Here is a 16,978-nt window from a genome sequence, read left to right on the forward strand (position 1 = left end):
ATGTTTTGTGTTTAGCTGTTCAAGTCAAATTCCACTGAAATCACATCATGAACCTGGGCCTTTACAAAAATTCTGGGCAAAAACAAAGTAGGAAGAAGAAAGCCTCCATATACACATGACTGGAGGCATGTTGGAGGCACGTTGGAGGGTTGTTCACTCTCTCCCCACTTATCACTGTTATCAATGCAATGGTCGTGTAGCCCAGCACATACGTCTTCTGGTCACATGGTCTGCTGACGGGAAGAGCCTTGCACGCTGCTACTCCAGGGCTTCAGTGCCAGTAAGTCATGTTCCATAGAGTCTGACCAGAGGCCCGAAACTGACTCACCCTTTGCAGCTTAAGAAGGCTGGAGCAAGAGAACAAAGACCCCTCCAGGCCGCTTCTGGGGATTCCTAGGTAGCCCACATGATGCTGTGGCCCCTAAAGAATGATTTGGACACAGCTCCTCCTGGGGTTCCAGTTGACTAAAGCCAGACAGGGACCCATTCCACCCACTAAATGGAAGCAGGTGGAGATGTTCACACCTCAGAAAGTCACAGTAAAACAGGCCGCACTGGGTGGAATCTAGGGACCCTCACTTGCCATTCTGTGGACAGGTAAACTGTAGCTCCAGCCCAAAGCATGATCCACTGGCAGATCAGCCTCCGAGAAGCAGGGGAACCTAGAGGAGCCAAACCCTGTGTTGATAAAGATGAAGTCTTCTGACTCCTGAACCCAGCATGATCATGTATGTTAAGGAGAAGTTTATAGGGGAGTCACCCTGAAGTCTGGTTGGAACAGCCTGGGTTGGAATCCTGCTATGCCTGTCTTTAGTTATGGGACCTTGGATGAGATTCTTAAGCTTTCTGTGCCTCAGTGTTCTCATCTGTAAGATGAGGATGATATTACTTGTTTTTATCATAGAGAGCAATGTGAGGATGTAAAGCATTAGACACATGGAGCACTTAACTTAGGTCAGTGCCTGGCATGGTAAGCATCTAATAAATGTTCAGTATTATTACTCTGTTAGAACAGGAGTCTGACACTTACTGCTCTCAGGCCATCAACGGCAAGCTGACAGGTTGCAGTGCCCTGACTGCTTCCTTTAAGCTCCAGTGACCACAGTTTGTGAGGTGAGTTCCAAAGGAACATGGGCAAGATACCAACAGCATTTGTCACAAAAGGCTTATTTATGGTGAGGAATAAGACTCTCAAATCCTGCCTTATTGCCAGGCTATAGTTTTAACACTGAACCTTTTTCATCCTCCCAATATATTGTCTACTTGGACAGCTGAGTGGGCTAAAGAAGTTCTCCACCTCTATGGGCCTCAGCTTACTTGAATGTAAACAATTCTCTGAGGTCCCTACCAGCAATAACATTCTGAGTCTGTGACCCCAGGCCTGCATAAAACCAGCCGAGGCACCTTTGCGCTTGTGTGTGAAGTTTCTTTTTTTCCCATTGAGGCTCTTACTCTTTTCTTTTGCAGCTCATTTCTGATAATCAACGTTTCGATACTGAAGTCAGAATAATCCTCCAAATTTACAAATGTGACAGCGGGGGGGAAAAAAAAAAGATACCTCTGAATGGTAAAATACCTCCCAATGGGTATTTCTAACACCTCAGAATTTATCCTAGAACTAGGTGGTGTCCAGCAGCTGGTAACAGAGTCACTGTAACCCCACCAACCTCACTGAGAAGTCAAAAGGCTATAAAGCATTTATCAATAAAAATATGCTAGACACTGTACCAAGGACTGCTATCCCTGGGGGGTCCTATAACAAAGAATTACAACATTCCAGGGTGGAAGAGAACTTTAAAATCCATCTAGTCCGACCACCTATCTGATACAATATCTCTACCAGTAGCATCTACTCTGTGTTTAAACACCTCCAATGATGGGAAACTCATAATCTTTATAATTTATTAGTTTTTTCATCTGTTCAACAAGTGACCAGGTCCACAGCTAGGTGCTGGTAATACAATGGTGAACCAAACTGAAACAATCCCTGTCCTCAAAGAGCTTATAGTTTAGATGGAAACACAGATGAATAAATGAATGCAGTGAGATATCATATTGAGCTTAATTAATCTTTGTGCTTTTATTTTCCATGTTTCCTTGAATAACACCCTTCCCCAAGTCAGTCAAAGGTTTTTACATATCCTCATGAAAATGAGGAGTATTCCAGCAGAAATGCTAACAGACAAAACTGGTCAAAACTTACTTTTGGGATATCCAATGTAGGCTCACAGAAGAAACAATAGTTTTGAAAGCCAAATCATTCTGATTCATATAGTCTGGACACTGCCAAGAGAAGAAAAGCCTCTTAAAAATCAAGAGGCAGTCCCTAAGACAGCAAGGTGGAGACCAATGGTTCTCAAACTTTGGTGCACATCAGAACTACCTGGAGGGGCTACGAAAACACAAGTTGCTGGTACCTACCCATAATTTCTAATTCAGTAGGTCTGGTATGAACCTGAGCACCTACACTATTAAAACCTTCCCAGGTGATGCTGTTACTACTGATCCAGGGACCACACTTTGAAAACCATTAGTGTAGGATTTAGACCTTTGACAGTGGATTGAAAACAGAAAGATCCAGTCTAAGGTGTAGGGGAAACTAAATGACCTCCACCTGGCCTGGGAAGCAAGCTAGAGATGAAGTAGAAGGCCATACCTGGGAAAGGGTGGCGCTCTCTAAGAAGAGGGATTGGACTCAGGGTAACTTGGAAAAAGTGGAGTTAACACTGAGAAACTTTTCATAATCACCCACCACAAGCATCAGGGGAGCCAGAAGGGAGCTAAGCCAGTGCATACAAGTCACCAATTGCCATTTAAGCAAGCACTGCATGTCACTCATGCAAAGGATAATGTTAGCTGTTCTTCGCCCTGCTGTATGGTTAGTACCCACTACTGACTGCTACTTGCATGTCTACTAGCCCACCCTAAGATGGTCTAGTAGAAAGGGCCATGCCCTGGGCCATTTGTATTAGTTTCTTAGGGCTACCATAACAAATTACCACAAATGAGGTGGCTTAAAACAACAAAAGTTTATTCTTAACACTTCTGTACTCAAGGTATCAGCAGGCCCTGCTCCCTCTGAAGACTCTTGGGAAAGATCCTTCCTTACCTCTTCCAGCCTCTGGAGGCCCCAGGCACTCCTTGGCTTGTGGTAATATAACCTTAACCTCTGCCTCCATATTCACATGGTCTTCTTCTCTGTGTGTGTCTCTCTGTGTCCTCTCCTCTTCTTATAAGGACACCACCAGTCATTGGATTTAGGGCCCATCTAATCCAGTATGACCTCATCTTAACTAATTACACCAGTAAAGACTCTATTTCCAAATAAGGTCACATTCTAAGGTTCTAGGTGCACATTTTGGGGGGACACTATTCAATCCACTATACCATGCAAACTACCTTTACTGAACTTCCCTCACCCTCCTTTTTCAAACAGCTCAGGACACTCATTGGTCCCTTGAAATAGAAGGTGGAATTCTTGACATCCAGAGAAGTGACTGAGTGGCAGGAAAATCCCCTGAGCCTGCACTTGGGTGGGAGTGGTTGGTGGTAAATCCCACCTATTACACAATTATGATAGAATGTAATAGGTTATGATGAGGAAATGTGAGGTGCCACAGGAACATAAAAGGCACCAAACACAGACTTGGGTATTAAGCAGGGTTTCCTGAAGTTTGGAATGTCTAAGGTGAGACCTGAAGGACAGGAAGGAAACAGTCAGACGAAGATCTGGTGGGAAGAGAGACATTGGGGAAGAGTGTTCCAGACAGAGGGAACACATGGACAATGGCTCAGAAGTGAGAGAAATATGATTCATTACAGGAGCACAAAGATATTCAAAATGGCTGAGTTGTAGAGTGGTACAAGGGACTAGGAGGAAGAGCATCTGGGACTGAAGTCTGAGCCCCTGTCTTTTATCTCTTAAAGCCACACAGAATAATCCTAACCATTCTCCAACTTGGGAGTCCTTATGCATTTAGAGACAGGTATATTGTTATCCCTAAATTTTCTCTTTTCCAGGTTAAATATACTTAATTCCTCCAAGGATTTCTCATATCCTTTGGAGTCTCATCTCACCACTAACTATCCTGGTTGAAGTCCTCCAAACCCACTCCAGCTTGCCTAAATCTCTTGAAGTAAAACCTTGAAATGGAAGAAAATATTCCAACCCAATACCACAGGATCACTTAGTGACCTTAATGACCCCATCACTTCCAGGTGTTACACCTGATTGGCGATATCCTCCCACAAGAAATTATATTCATATAAAGCTTCAAATAATGCTTTACAAAAAGGTAGAATTTCGGGCAACACCAGAGAAAACCATTTTTTTTTTGAGAAATTCTTTGATTCCTTAAATCCTGCCTGGAACCCTGCCACAATATCTGCTCTGCTGACCTTTTAAGGAGAGGGAAGGACACGATCTAGTGCTAGGGGCTTAAGCTCTTAGAAACAAAAGTGACTTCTTCATGAGGCAGGCAATATGCTAGTCTTGTAATACAGGGGGTTTGAATTTGAATCTCAAGACCAACAGTTACAGCAAGTGTCACTCAGCAGTGTGATATCACATAAGTTCAGTCAAATATGGGAAATGGGAATTGATTATTTCACAAGCGAAGAAATTGAGTCAAGGGGACAATGAAAGGTCATCTGTATTAGGGAAATTCCCAAGCAGGCTGTAAATCGTCTGTTTCTAAAGGCGTTTTCTGTATATAGTATTCAGTGCTTATACAAATTTAAAAAAGAAAGCACAGAACCAGATCAAAACAAGCAACTGTAAAAACAGGCAGTCCAGGGTATGCAGATGGGCAGAAAGAGTGGGGTTGTCAAGGAGCTTATGGCTGGAGAGACTGGGAAGCTGGCGAGTGCCCTCTGCCCCCTCCACCCCTCCAGAAATGACTGCAGCACAAATGCATGCTCATTAACCAGCAGGCCTAATGAAGGGCAGACTTTTCTAGCCCTGTTTGCAATGCCAGCGACCTTGCTCCAGTGTTGTCATGGGGAAGTTATTGTCATCCTCCTGGCAACAGGTTACCTAGGTGAAGACCAAACAGCCTGACCAGGCCCAGTAAGCAGTGGGCCTAGTGCTATACGCTGTCCCCAGGCTGCCTAGCCTGCCCTCTCCTTTCACCTTCTCACTCCCTCAGCCATATCACTGCCTTTAAGAGAAGCAGCATTCATTCTTGCACACAAAGACGCTATAGAAGTCTTTCTGTAGTGGCGGGGGGGCGGGTTGGGAGGTGTCCCATGGTCCTTTTCTACATCTGACCTTCAAAGTTTCAAAGTGTGGCAAGCCATGGACAGTCATGCCCACTCCCATAAACCTACAACTAAAATCAGAACAGCTCTCGGAAGAAACACGCCTTTCCACCTATTTTTACTGAACGCCCCAGTGCCAATAATTAAAACAAATTACAGGGGCTTCCCTGGTGGCGCAGTGGTTAAGAATCCGCCTGCCAAAGCAGGGAACACGGGTTCAAGCTCTGGTCCAGGAAGATCCCACATGCCGCGGAGCAACTAAGCCCATGTGCCACAACTACTGAGCCTGCACGCTAGAGCCCGCGTGCCACAACTACTGAGCCCGTGAGCCACAACTACTGAGCCCGCGTGCCTAGAGCCCCTGCTCCGCAACAAAAGAAGCCACCGCAATGAGAAGCTAGCACACCGCAACGAAGAGTAGCCCCCACTCGCCGCAACTAGAGAAAGCCCGCGTGCAGCAAAGAAGACCCAACGTAGCCAAAAATAAATAAATGAATAAAATAAATTTATTTAAAAAAAAAACTGCTGACCTTTAAAAAAACAAAAAACAAATTACAAGCATAAAAAATACCTCCAGAGATCATCAACGTCTATACCACACAGTGAAATGAAGCCCTAAGCCAATTAACTTGTGAATTTGATCAATTAATTGTAGATAGCTAAATGAAACAATTCAGTTAAAGCCAATCCTCAATCACAAGACTGGTTCAAGATGGCGGAGCAGAAGGACATGCTCTCCCTCCCTCTTGCAAGAGCACCGGTATCACAACTAACTGCTGCACAATCACCGAAAGGAAGACACTGGAACTCACCAAAAAACATACCCCACATCCAAAGACAAAGGAGAAGCCACAATGAGATGGTAGGAGGGGCACAATCACAATAAAATCAAATCCCATAACTGCTGGGTGGGTGACTCACAAACTGGAGAACACTTATACCACAGAAGTTCACCCACTGGAGTGAAGGTTCTGAGCCCCACGTCAGGCTTCCCAACCTGGGGGTCCGGCAATGGGAGGAGGAATTCCTAGAGAATCAGACTTTGAAGGCTAGCGGGATTTGATTGTAGGACTTCGACAGGACTCCGGGAAAAAGAGACTTCACTCTTGGAGGGCACACACAAAGTAGTGTGTGCATCGGGACCCAGGGAAAGGAGCAGTGACCCCATAGGAGACTGAACCAGACCTACCTGCTAGTGTTGGTGGCTCTCCTGCAGAGGCGGGGGTGGCTGTGTTTCACCGTGAGGACAAGGACACTGGCAGCAGAGGTTCTGGGAAGTACTCCTTGGCGTGAGCCCTCCCAGAATCCGCCATCAGCCCCACCAAAGAGCCCAGGTAGGCTCCAGTGTTGGGTCGCCTCAGGCCAAACAACCAACAGGGAGGGAACCCAGCCCCACCCATCAGCAGTCAAGCGGATTAAAGTTTTACTGAGCTCTGCCCACCAGAGCAACAGCCAGCTCTACACACCACCAGTCCCTCCCATTAGGAAACTTGCACAAGCCTCTTAGATAGCCTCATCCACCAGAGGGCAGACAGCAGAAGCAAGAAGAACTACAATCCTGTAGCCTGTGGAACAAAAATCATATTCACAGAAAGATAGACAAGATGAAAAGGCAGAGGGCTATGTACCAGATGAAGGAACAAGATAAAACGCCAGAAAAACAACTAAATGAAGTGGAGATAGGCAACCTTCCAGAAAAAGAATTCAGAATAATGATAGTGAAGATGATCCAGGACCTCGGAAAAAGAATGGAGGTAAAGGTCAAGAAGATGCAAGAAATGTTTAACAAAGACCTAGAAGAATTAAAGAACAAACAAACAGAGATGAACAATACAATAACTGAAATGAAAACTACACTAGAAGGAATCAATAGCAGAATAACTGAGGCAGAAGAATGGATAAGTGACCTGGAAGACAGAACGGTGGAATTCACTGCCACAGAACAGAATAAAGAAAAAAGAATGAAAAGAAATGAAGACAGACTAAGAGACCTCTGGGACACCATTAAATGCACCAACATTCACATTACAGGGGTCCCAGAAGGAGAAGAGAGAGAGAAAGGACCAGAGAAAATATTTGAAGAGATTAGAGTCGAAAACGTCCCTAACGTGCGAAAGGAAATAGCCACCCAGGTCCAGGAAGCACAGAGAGTCCCAGGCAGGATAAACCCAAGGAGAAACATGCCGAGACACATAATAATCAAGCTGGCAAAAATTAAAGACAAAGAAAAATTATTGAAAGCAGCAAGGGAGAAACGCAAATAACATACAAGAGAACTCCCATAAGGTTAACAGCTGATTTCTCAGCAGAAACTCTACAAGCCAGAAGGGATTGGCATGACATATTTAAAGTGATGAAAGGGAAGAACCTACAACCAAGATTACTCTACCTGGCAAGGATCTCATTCAGATTCGATGGAGAAATCAAAAGCTTTACAGACAAGCAAAAGCTAAGAGAATTCAGCACCACCAAACCAGCCCTACAACAAATGCTAAAGGAACTTCTCTAAGTGGAAAACACAAGAGAAGAAAAGGACCTACAAAAACAAACCCAAAACAGTTAAGAAAATGGTAATAGGAACATACATATCAATAATGACCTTAAATGTGAATGGATTAAATGCTCCAACCAAAAGACACAGGCTTGCTGAATGGATACAAAAACAAGACCCATATATATGCTGTCTACAAGAGACCCACTTCAGACCTAGGGACGCATACAGACTGAAAGTGAGGGGATGGAAAAAGATATTCCATGCAAATGGAAATCAAAAGAAAGCTGGAGTAGCAATACTCATATCAGATAAAATAGACTTTAAAATAAAGAATGTTACAAGAGACAAGGAAGGACACTACATAATGATCAAGGGATCAATCCAAGAAGAAGATATAAAAATTATAAATATATATGCACCCAACATAGGAGCACCTCAATACATAAGGCAACTGCTAACTGCTCTAAAAGAGGAAGTCGACGGTAACACAATAATAGGGGGGGATTTTAACACCTCACTTACACCAATGGACAGATCATCCAAAGAGAAAATTAAGAAGGAAACACGAGCTTTAAATGACACAATAGACCAGATAGATTTAATTGATATTTATAGGACATTCCATCCAAAAACAGCAGATTAAACTTTTTTCTCAAGTGCACATGGAACATTCTCCAGGATAGATCACATCTTGGGTCACAAATCAAGCCTCAGTAAATTTAAGAAAATTGAAATCATATCAAGCATCTTTTCTGACCACAACACTGTGAGATTAGAAATCAATTACAGGGAAAAAAACGTAAAAACACAAACACATGGAGGCTAGACAATACATTACTAAATAACAAAGAGATCACTGAAGAAATCAAAGAGGAAATCAAAAAACACCTACAGACAAATGACAATGAAAACACGATGATCCAAAACCTATGGGATGCAGCAAAAGCAGTTCTAAGAGGGAAGTTTATAGCAATACAAGCGTACCTCAAGAAACAAGAAAAATCTCAAATAAACAATCTAAACTTACACCTAAAGGAACTAGAGAAAGAAGAACAAACAAAACCCAAAGTTAGCAGAAGGAAAGAAATCATAAAGATCAGAGCAGAAATTAATGAAATAGAAACAAAGAAAACAATAGCAAAGATCAATAAAACTAAAAGCTGGTTCTTTGAGAAGATAAACAAACTTGATAAACCATTAGCCACACTCATCAACAAAAAGAGGGAGAGGACTCAAATCAATACAATCAGAAATGAAAAAGGAGAAGTTACAACAGACACTGCAGAAATACAAAAGCATCCTAAGAGACTACTACAAGCAACTCTATGCCAACAAAATGGACAACCTGGAAGAAATGGACAAATTCTTAGAAAGGTACAACCTTCCAAGACTGAACCAGGAAGAAATGGAAAATATGAACAGACAAATCACAAGTAATGAAATTGAAACTGTGATTAAAAATCTTCCAACAGGGGCTTCCCTGGTGGCGCAGTGGTTGAGAATCTGCCTGCCAATGCAGGGGACACGGGTTCGAGCCCCGGTCTGGGAAGATCCCACATGCCGCGGAGCAACTAAGCCCATGAGCCACAATTACTGAGCCTGCACGTCTGGAGCCAGTGCTCCGCAACAAGAGAGGCCGCGATAGTGAAAGGCCTGCACACCGCGATGAAGAGTGGCCCCCACTTGCCGCAACTAGAGAAAGCCCTTGCACAGAAACGAAGACCCAACACAGCCATAAATAAATAAATAAATAAATAAATAAATAAATAAAAATTTAAATTCTCTTAAAAAAAAAAATCTTCCAACAAACAAAAGTCCAGGACCAGATGGCTCACAGGTGAATTCTATCAAACATTTAGAGAAGAGCTAACACCCATCCTTCTCAAACTCTTCCAAAAAATTGCAGAGGAAGGAACACTCCCAAACTCATTCTATGAGGCCACCATCACCCTGATACCAAAACCAGACAAAGATATTACAAAAAAAGATAATTATAGACCAATATCACTGATGAATATCAATGCAAAAATCCTCAACAAAATACTAGCAAACAGCATCCAACAACACATTAAAAGGATCATACACCACGATCAACTGGGATTTATCCCAGGGATGCAAGGATTCTTCAATATACACAGATCAATCAATGTGATACACCATATTAACAAATTGAAGAAGAAAAACCATATGATCATCTCAATAGATGCAGAAAGAGCTTTTGACAAAATTCAACACCGATTTATCATAAAAACTCTCCAGAAAGTGGGTATAGAGGGAACTTACCTCAACATAATTAAGGCCATATACAACAAACCCACAGCAAACATCATTCTCAATGGTGAAAAACTGAAAGCATTTCTTCTAAGATCAGGAACAAGACAAGGATGTCCACTCTCACCACTATTATTCAACATAGTTTGGGAAGTCCTAGCCACGGCAATCAGAGAAGAAAAAGAAATAAAAGGAATACAAATTGGAAAAGAAGAAGTAAAGCTGTCACTGTTTGCAGATGACATGATACTATACATAGAGAATCCTAAAGATGCCACCAGAAATCTACTAGAGCTAATCAATGAATTTGGTAAAGTTGCAGGATACAAAATTAATGCACAGAAATCTCTTGCATTCTTATACACTAATGATGAAAAATCTGAACGAGAAATCAAGAAAACACTCCCATTTTCCACTGCAATAAAAAGAATAAAATACCTAGGAATAAACCTACCTAGGGAGACAAAAGACCTCTATGCAGAAAACTATAAGACACTGATGAAAGAAATTAAACATGATACAAACAGATGGAGAGATATACCATGTTCTTGGATTGGAAGGATCAATATTGTGAAAATGACTCTACTACCCAAAGCAATCTACAGATTCAATGCAATCCCTATCAAATTACCAATGGCATTTTTTACAGAACTAGAATTTTAAAAGTCTTAAAATTTGTATGGAGACATGAAAGACCACGAACAGCCAAAGCAGTCTTGAGGGAAAAAAACAGAGCTGGAGGAATCAGACTCCCTGACTTCAGACTATACTACAAAGCTACAGTAATCAAGCCAATATGATACTGGCACAAAAACAGAAATATAGATCAATGGAACAGCATAGAAAGCCCAGAGATAAACCCACACACCTATGGTCAACTAATCTATGACAAAGGAGGCAAGGATATACAATGGAGAAAAGACAGTCTCTTCAATAAGTGGGGCTGGGAAAACTGGACAGCTACATGTAAAAGAATGAAATTAGAACATTCCCTAACACCACACACAAAAATAAACTCAAAATGGATTAGAGACCTAAATGTAAGACCGGACACTCTAAAACTCTTAGAGGAAAACATAGGAAGAGCACTCTTTGACATAAATCACAGCAAGATCTTTTTTGATCCACCTCCTAGACTAATGGAAATAAAAACAAAAATAAACAAATGGGACCTAATGAAACTTCAAAGCTTTTGCAAAGCAAACTACAAACAAGATGAAAAGACAACCCTCAAAATGGCAGAAAATATTTGCAAACGAATCAACGGACAAAGGATTAATCTCCAAAATATATAAACAACTCAGGCAGCTCAATATTAAAAAAACAAACAACCCAGTCCAAAAATGGGCAGAAGACCTAAATAGACATTTCTCCAAAGAAGTCATATAGATGGCCAAGAAGCACATGAAAAGCTGCTCAACATCACTAATTATTAGAGAAATGCAAATCAAAACTACAATGAGGTATCACCTCACACCAGTTAGAATGGGCATCATCAGAAAATCTACAAACAACAAATGCTGGAGAGGGTGTGGAGAAAAGGGAACCCTCTTGCACTGTTGGTGGGAATGTAAATTGATACAGCCACTGTGGAGAACAGTATGGAGGTTCCTTAAAAAACTAAAAATAGAACTACCATATGACCCAGCAATCCCACTACTGGGCATATACCCAGAGAAAACCATAATTCAAAAAGACACATGCACCTCAGTGTTCATAGTAGCACTACTTACAATAGCCAGGACATGGAAGCAACCTAAGTGTTCACCAACAGACGAATGGATAAAGAAGATGTGGTACATGTATACAATGGAATATTACTCAGCCATAAAAAGGAACGAAATTGGGTCATTTGTAGAGATGTGGATGAATCCAGAGACTGTCATACAGAGTGAAGTAAGTCAGAAAGAGAAAAACAAATATCGTATATTAATGCATATATGTGGAACCTAGAAAAATGGTACAGATGAACCCATTTGCAGGGCAGACATTGAGACACAGATGTAGAGAACAAACGTATGGACACCAAGGGGGGAAAGTGGTGGGGGGGGAGGGTGATGAATTAGGAGACTGGGGTTGACATATAGACACTAATATGTATAAAATGGATAACTAATAAGAACCTGCTGTATAAAAAAATAAATAAAATAAAATTCAAAAATTCAAAAAAAAAAAATCCTCAATCGCTCATAAGGTTTCCAGATTTACCAGATGGAAATATCCAGCAACACTACTCAGCAAAGGGTTTTTGCTCAAACTGAAGTGTCATCTCAACTCCATGTTCTTCCTGTGTTGACAAAGCTTTCAGGTGTGGATAATGGGGAGAATGTGATGATTCCAGGGTCCATCCCCACCTCACTAGCCTGAGGAAGGCACTGACCCAGCTTCTGTCTAGCATCTCTTCTGCAGGGTCCCAGAGAGCCCAGGGCTAAACAAGGAGCATTTTCAACATTGCTTAGGGTAAGATTTAAACCTGAAACATCAGGATCCGTTTATACATATCCTAGAAGGATCCAAGAGGCCCTCCCCTGGGTCCCCTGTCCTTTGCTGAAGTGTCCTAAGTTCCCTTCCCCCACTGAATCAGATTTAGGAAGATAAGGTTAGGGGGCTGAGTGATCCTTCCCTCATCCTATCCTTGGTGTCTGTATCTAGTTCCAAGAAATTCAGGTAGGTAATATAGTACTATGATCATCTAATGTAAAAACTTACTAACTTGAAGCAATTTCCTCGGTGACATGTAGGAGATGTAGAAGGAAGGGCAATGATTGGTAAGTCAGAAGACCTGTGTCTGAAAGCAATGTGCTATGTGATCTTGAGCAAGTCCCTGCACCTTGGTAGGCCTCCATTTCCCCATCTGTTTATTATCTGTAGGCCACATAGCACGATGTTAAAGTGGGATCACAAAAGCAGCGGAAACAATATTTCTCTGGCTCCCACCATTGCAAAATCCTCTCCCTGCCCTAATTTTGGGAGTCTCCAAACAGTATCTCATGTGGGTTCAAAATAAGTCCTCTCCATTGCAACATTATGTCATTTAATCCTCACAAAACCCTATGAGACAAGTAGCACCCCATTTGAAAGATAAAGAAATTGGGACTCAGAGAGATGAAAATACTTGCCTCAAACCACACAGCTAATGTGTTGCTAAGCAGGGACTAGAACACATATCTGACTTCAGAAGGCTTTGCTCTTTCTGGAATATCTAATTGGTAAGGTTGGAAAGAAAATTCATTGATTTTTAAAATATTTTTGAAATGCAAAAACTGTATTTCTCCATAGCATGTCTTCTTTTCATGGTAGTCAGGACACCTGCTTCTAATCTTGCCTCTTCTCCTAACTAGACAAGTGACCCTGAACAAGTCACATCTCCTCTGAGATTCTGTTACCTCTATGTATTGGAGGCACTGGACTAAATCAGTTTCCCCCAGAAGCTTAGCTTGTTAAAACACAACTTTCCAGGTCCTTCTCCAGACCAACTGAATGGGGTTTTCTGATGTTGAGCCCAGAAATACATATTTTAACAAGCTCCTTGAGCTATTCTTATTCAGGATAAGAATTAACTCTGGACTGGTATTTGGGAACCATCATACTAGACAATGAGCTATCTTTCATATCGACCAGTCAATTATTATGTGGTGGGGCCCCAAGCTTGAGGTCAAGGTGTAGCCACCACTGGATTTCAGACACGCCTGGGATGATAGGCATAAGATACTGGAGATGGCCCCTCTAGGGACTGGTCTGCACGAGGTTTGGAGCAGACCCTAGGAGAAGAGAAATTGGGAGAAAGCAGTGTGCGTATTAGAGATTGGTCCCTGCACCCAGCCCCAAGGACTAGGGTCTGAACTCCAGAGAAAATAGCTGCAAACAGAAAGGGGTGGTTTCACATTATGTCGCCTAAGGAGCTTAAAAAAGGACTGTTGCCTGGGTCCCACCTCCAGATCCTTACTTAATTGGCTTGGGATATGTGCCTGAACCTTGGAATTTTTAAAAGCTTCCCAAGCGATTCCATTTTGAAGCTAAGGCTGAGATTTTGCGTTAGCACACGGGACAGAAAGCCCTCTAAATGAGATGGCTTTACATGTTATAGACATACCCTTACAATGGCTGAAAACTGATATTTCAAGGACCCTCCTGGTGAGTTCACAAAGAATAATCATCCTTTGGGTTTAAAAACAATTGAGATTCATTACAAACTTCCTTATTGCATTTTGGGGGACAAACTTAACACCTCAGTCATGTTTCAGTGGCTCTGCTTATATGTTTGGTTGCATAGAAAGGATTCAGTCTCCAGGTGTGTGTTACATGAAGCCCATCCTAACTGACTGGATTTTTCTTCTTCACTGAAGTGAGTGAATTGATCCGTTGTTTTGTCACTGCCTAGCTAAAGCCAGTGGGAGGGTGCCAGTTATTATTTGGAGAAAAGGTATCATTTTGAAGTACCAGAGACAGCAGATGAACTGTGTTCATGAAATAGATGTTTCACTCTACTTTTTAATTTGCTCCTGTTTGAGTTAACTGAGAGTTTCATCTTTATTTTTAAAGAATGACATTTACACAGCCGCTGAAACTGCCAATCTGTTACATAAACAACCTCCTTTTCCAAAAGGCTGGCGCCGCCTGGAGGCCAAACATGTGCAGCGTTTTGGATTTCTTTTCAGAAGGATCCTCTTCGACCTGTTGCTTCTGGCCTCAGTCACAAGGAGTTAGGGTCAGGTGAAGCACATTGGATTTCGCATATAGCAAAGTTTCCTAAGCAAGGGTGGGGACACTAGAGTGACATTTCAAAGCCAGACTGCAGTGCAACAATGGGGCCGGGGAGGCCTGGAACAAAAGAAGCTTCTCGCTGACATCAAAAGCCTCACTTTGGAACCAGCTGCTGGAAGAAGAGCTCGGCCAGTGACTTTGCACATAGTGACCTGGGTTTGCTACCCATACGCCGATGGAGGAGCCCAGACCTCTGAAGCTGAACCAGGGCTAAAATCTGAAGGTCTCAGAAGTTGGTCTCATAAAGCCTCGAGATAGCAGCCCATAAAACCAATGTTTTTCAGAGCTTGGTTTACACACCACTTACATCAGCATCACCGTGGGTGCCTGTTTAAAATGCTATTTCTTGGTGCCTACCCCACACCCAGAGAACCAAAATCTGTTGGCATGGGGCTCAGGAAGCTGAATTTCAACATGGTTTCTAGGGTTTAGTTCTCACCAAAGCCTGGAACAGCTGTTGAAAGCCCTTGGGAGGGTTGGGCTCTCCTCTGGTAGAACATGGCTTTTCTTTTCTTTTTTATAGAAGTATTTATTTATTTGTTTGTTTTTATTTTTTGGCTGTGTTGGGTCTTCGTTGCTGTGCACGGGCTTTCTCTAGTTGTGGTAAGCGGGGGCTACTCTTCATTGTCGTGTGCGGGCTTCTCATTGCGGTGGCTTCTCTTTGTTGCGAAGCATGGGCTCTAGGCGCGCAGGCTTCACTAGTTGCGGCACATGGGCTCAGTAGTTGTGGCTTGCGGGTTCTTGAGCGCAGGCTCAGTAGCTGTGGTGCACGGGCTTAGTTGCTCCGCGGCATGTGGGATCTTCCTGGACCAGGGCTGGAACCCGTGTCCCTTGCATTGGCAGGCAGATTCTTAACCACTGCACCACTAGGGAAGCCCCGAACACGGCTTTTCAAATGAGAAAGAACCCATTCAGGGCCGATCAGAGCTCTTCATTTCACACACACACCTAGAGGCTAACCTTTCTGGGCAGCCTTGAGCTAGGCACCCCTCAACCAGGGCTGCACACCGTCAGCATTTCCGACTGTTTCAGTAGAAACTGACTGGGTCAAGCCCCTTGAATCAAAGTGACAACCAGCTAATCTGATCCATGAATTCTTACTAATTGATTCATGCTAATTAGCAAAGTCTAGTCCCTGGTTCTCAAACCTTAGTGTGCAATAGAATCACCAGAAGCACTTGTTAAAACACAGATTAATGTAAATTGGTACAGCCATTATGGAGAGCAGTATGGAAGTTCCTAAAAAACTAAAAATAGAGCTACCATATGACCCAGCAATCCCATTCCTAGGCATATACCCAGAGAAAACCATAATTCAAAAAGATACATGCACCCCATTGTTCATTGCAGCACTACTTACAATAGCTAGGACATGGAAGCAACCTAAATGTTCATCAACAGAGGAATGGGTAAAGAAGATGTGGTACATATATACAGTGGAGTATTACTCACCCATAAAAAAGAACAAAATAATGCCATTTGCAGCAACATGGATGGACCTAGAGATTGTCATATGAGTGAAGTAAGTCAGACACAGAAAGGCAAATATTATGTGATAACACTTACATGTGGAATCTAAAAAAAGGGTACAAATGAACTTATTTACAAAACAGAAGTAGAGTCACAGAGGTAGAAAACAAATTTATGGTTACCAGAGGATAAGGGTGGGAGGGATAAACTGGGAGACTGGGATTGACATATGCACACTACTATATATAAAATAGATAACTAATGAGAACCTACTGTATAGCACAGGGAACTCTACTCAATACTCTGTAATGGCCTATATGGGAAACGAATCTTAAACAAGTGTGGATATATGTATATGTATAACTGATTCACTTTGCTGTACACCTGAAACTAACACAACACTGTAAATCAACTACACTCCAATAAAAATAAAAAAACAAAAACAAAAACAAACAAACAGATAACTGGGCTCCACCCCCAGAATTTCTGATTCAGTAGGTCTGGGGTGAAGCCTGGGAATTTGCATTTCTAACAGGTTCCCAGAAGATAATGCTGATGCTACTGACCCAGGGACTACTGGTTCTCAAGCTTTGCTGGATATTAGAATCACCCAAAGAGCTTTAAAAAATCTTTATGACCAGGCCACAGCTCATTAAAAGCTCCATAGCAATTTTTGTTCAAAAAAAAAAAAAAAAGAAAAAAGAAAAAACCAGGATGTTT

The sequence above is a fragment of the Eubalaena glacialis genome, chromosome 9 (assembly GCF_028564815.1).
Source record: "Eubalaena glacialis isolate mEubGla1 chromosome 9, mEubGla1.1.hap2.+ XY, whole genome shotgun sequence".
Classification (NCBI taxonomy): domain Eukaryota; kingdom Metazoa; phylum Chordata; class Mammalia; order Artiodactyla; family Balaenidae; genus Eubalaena; species Eubalaena glacialis.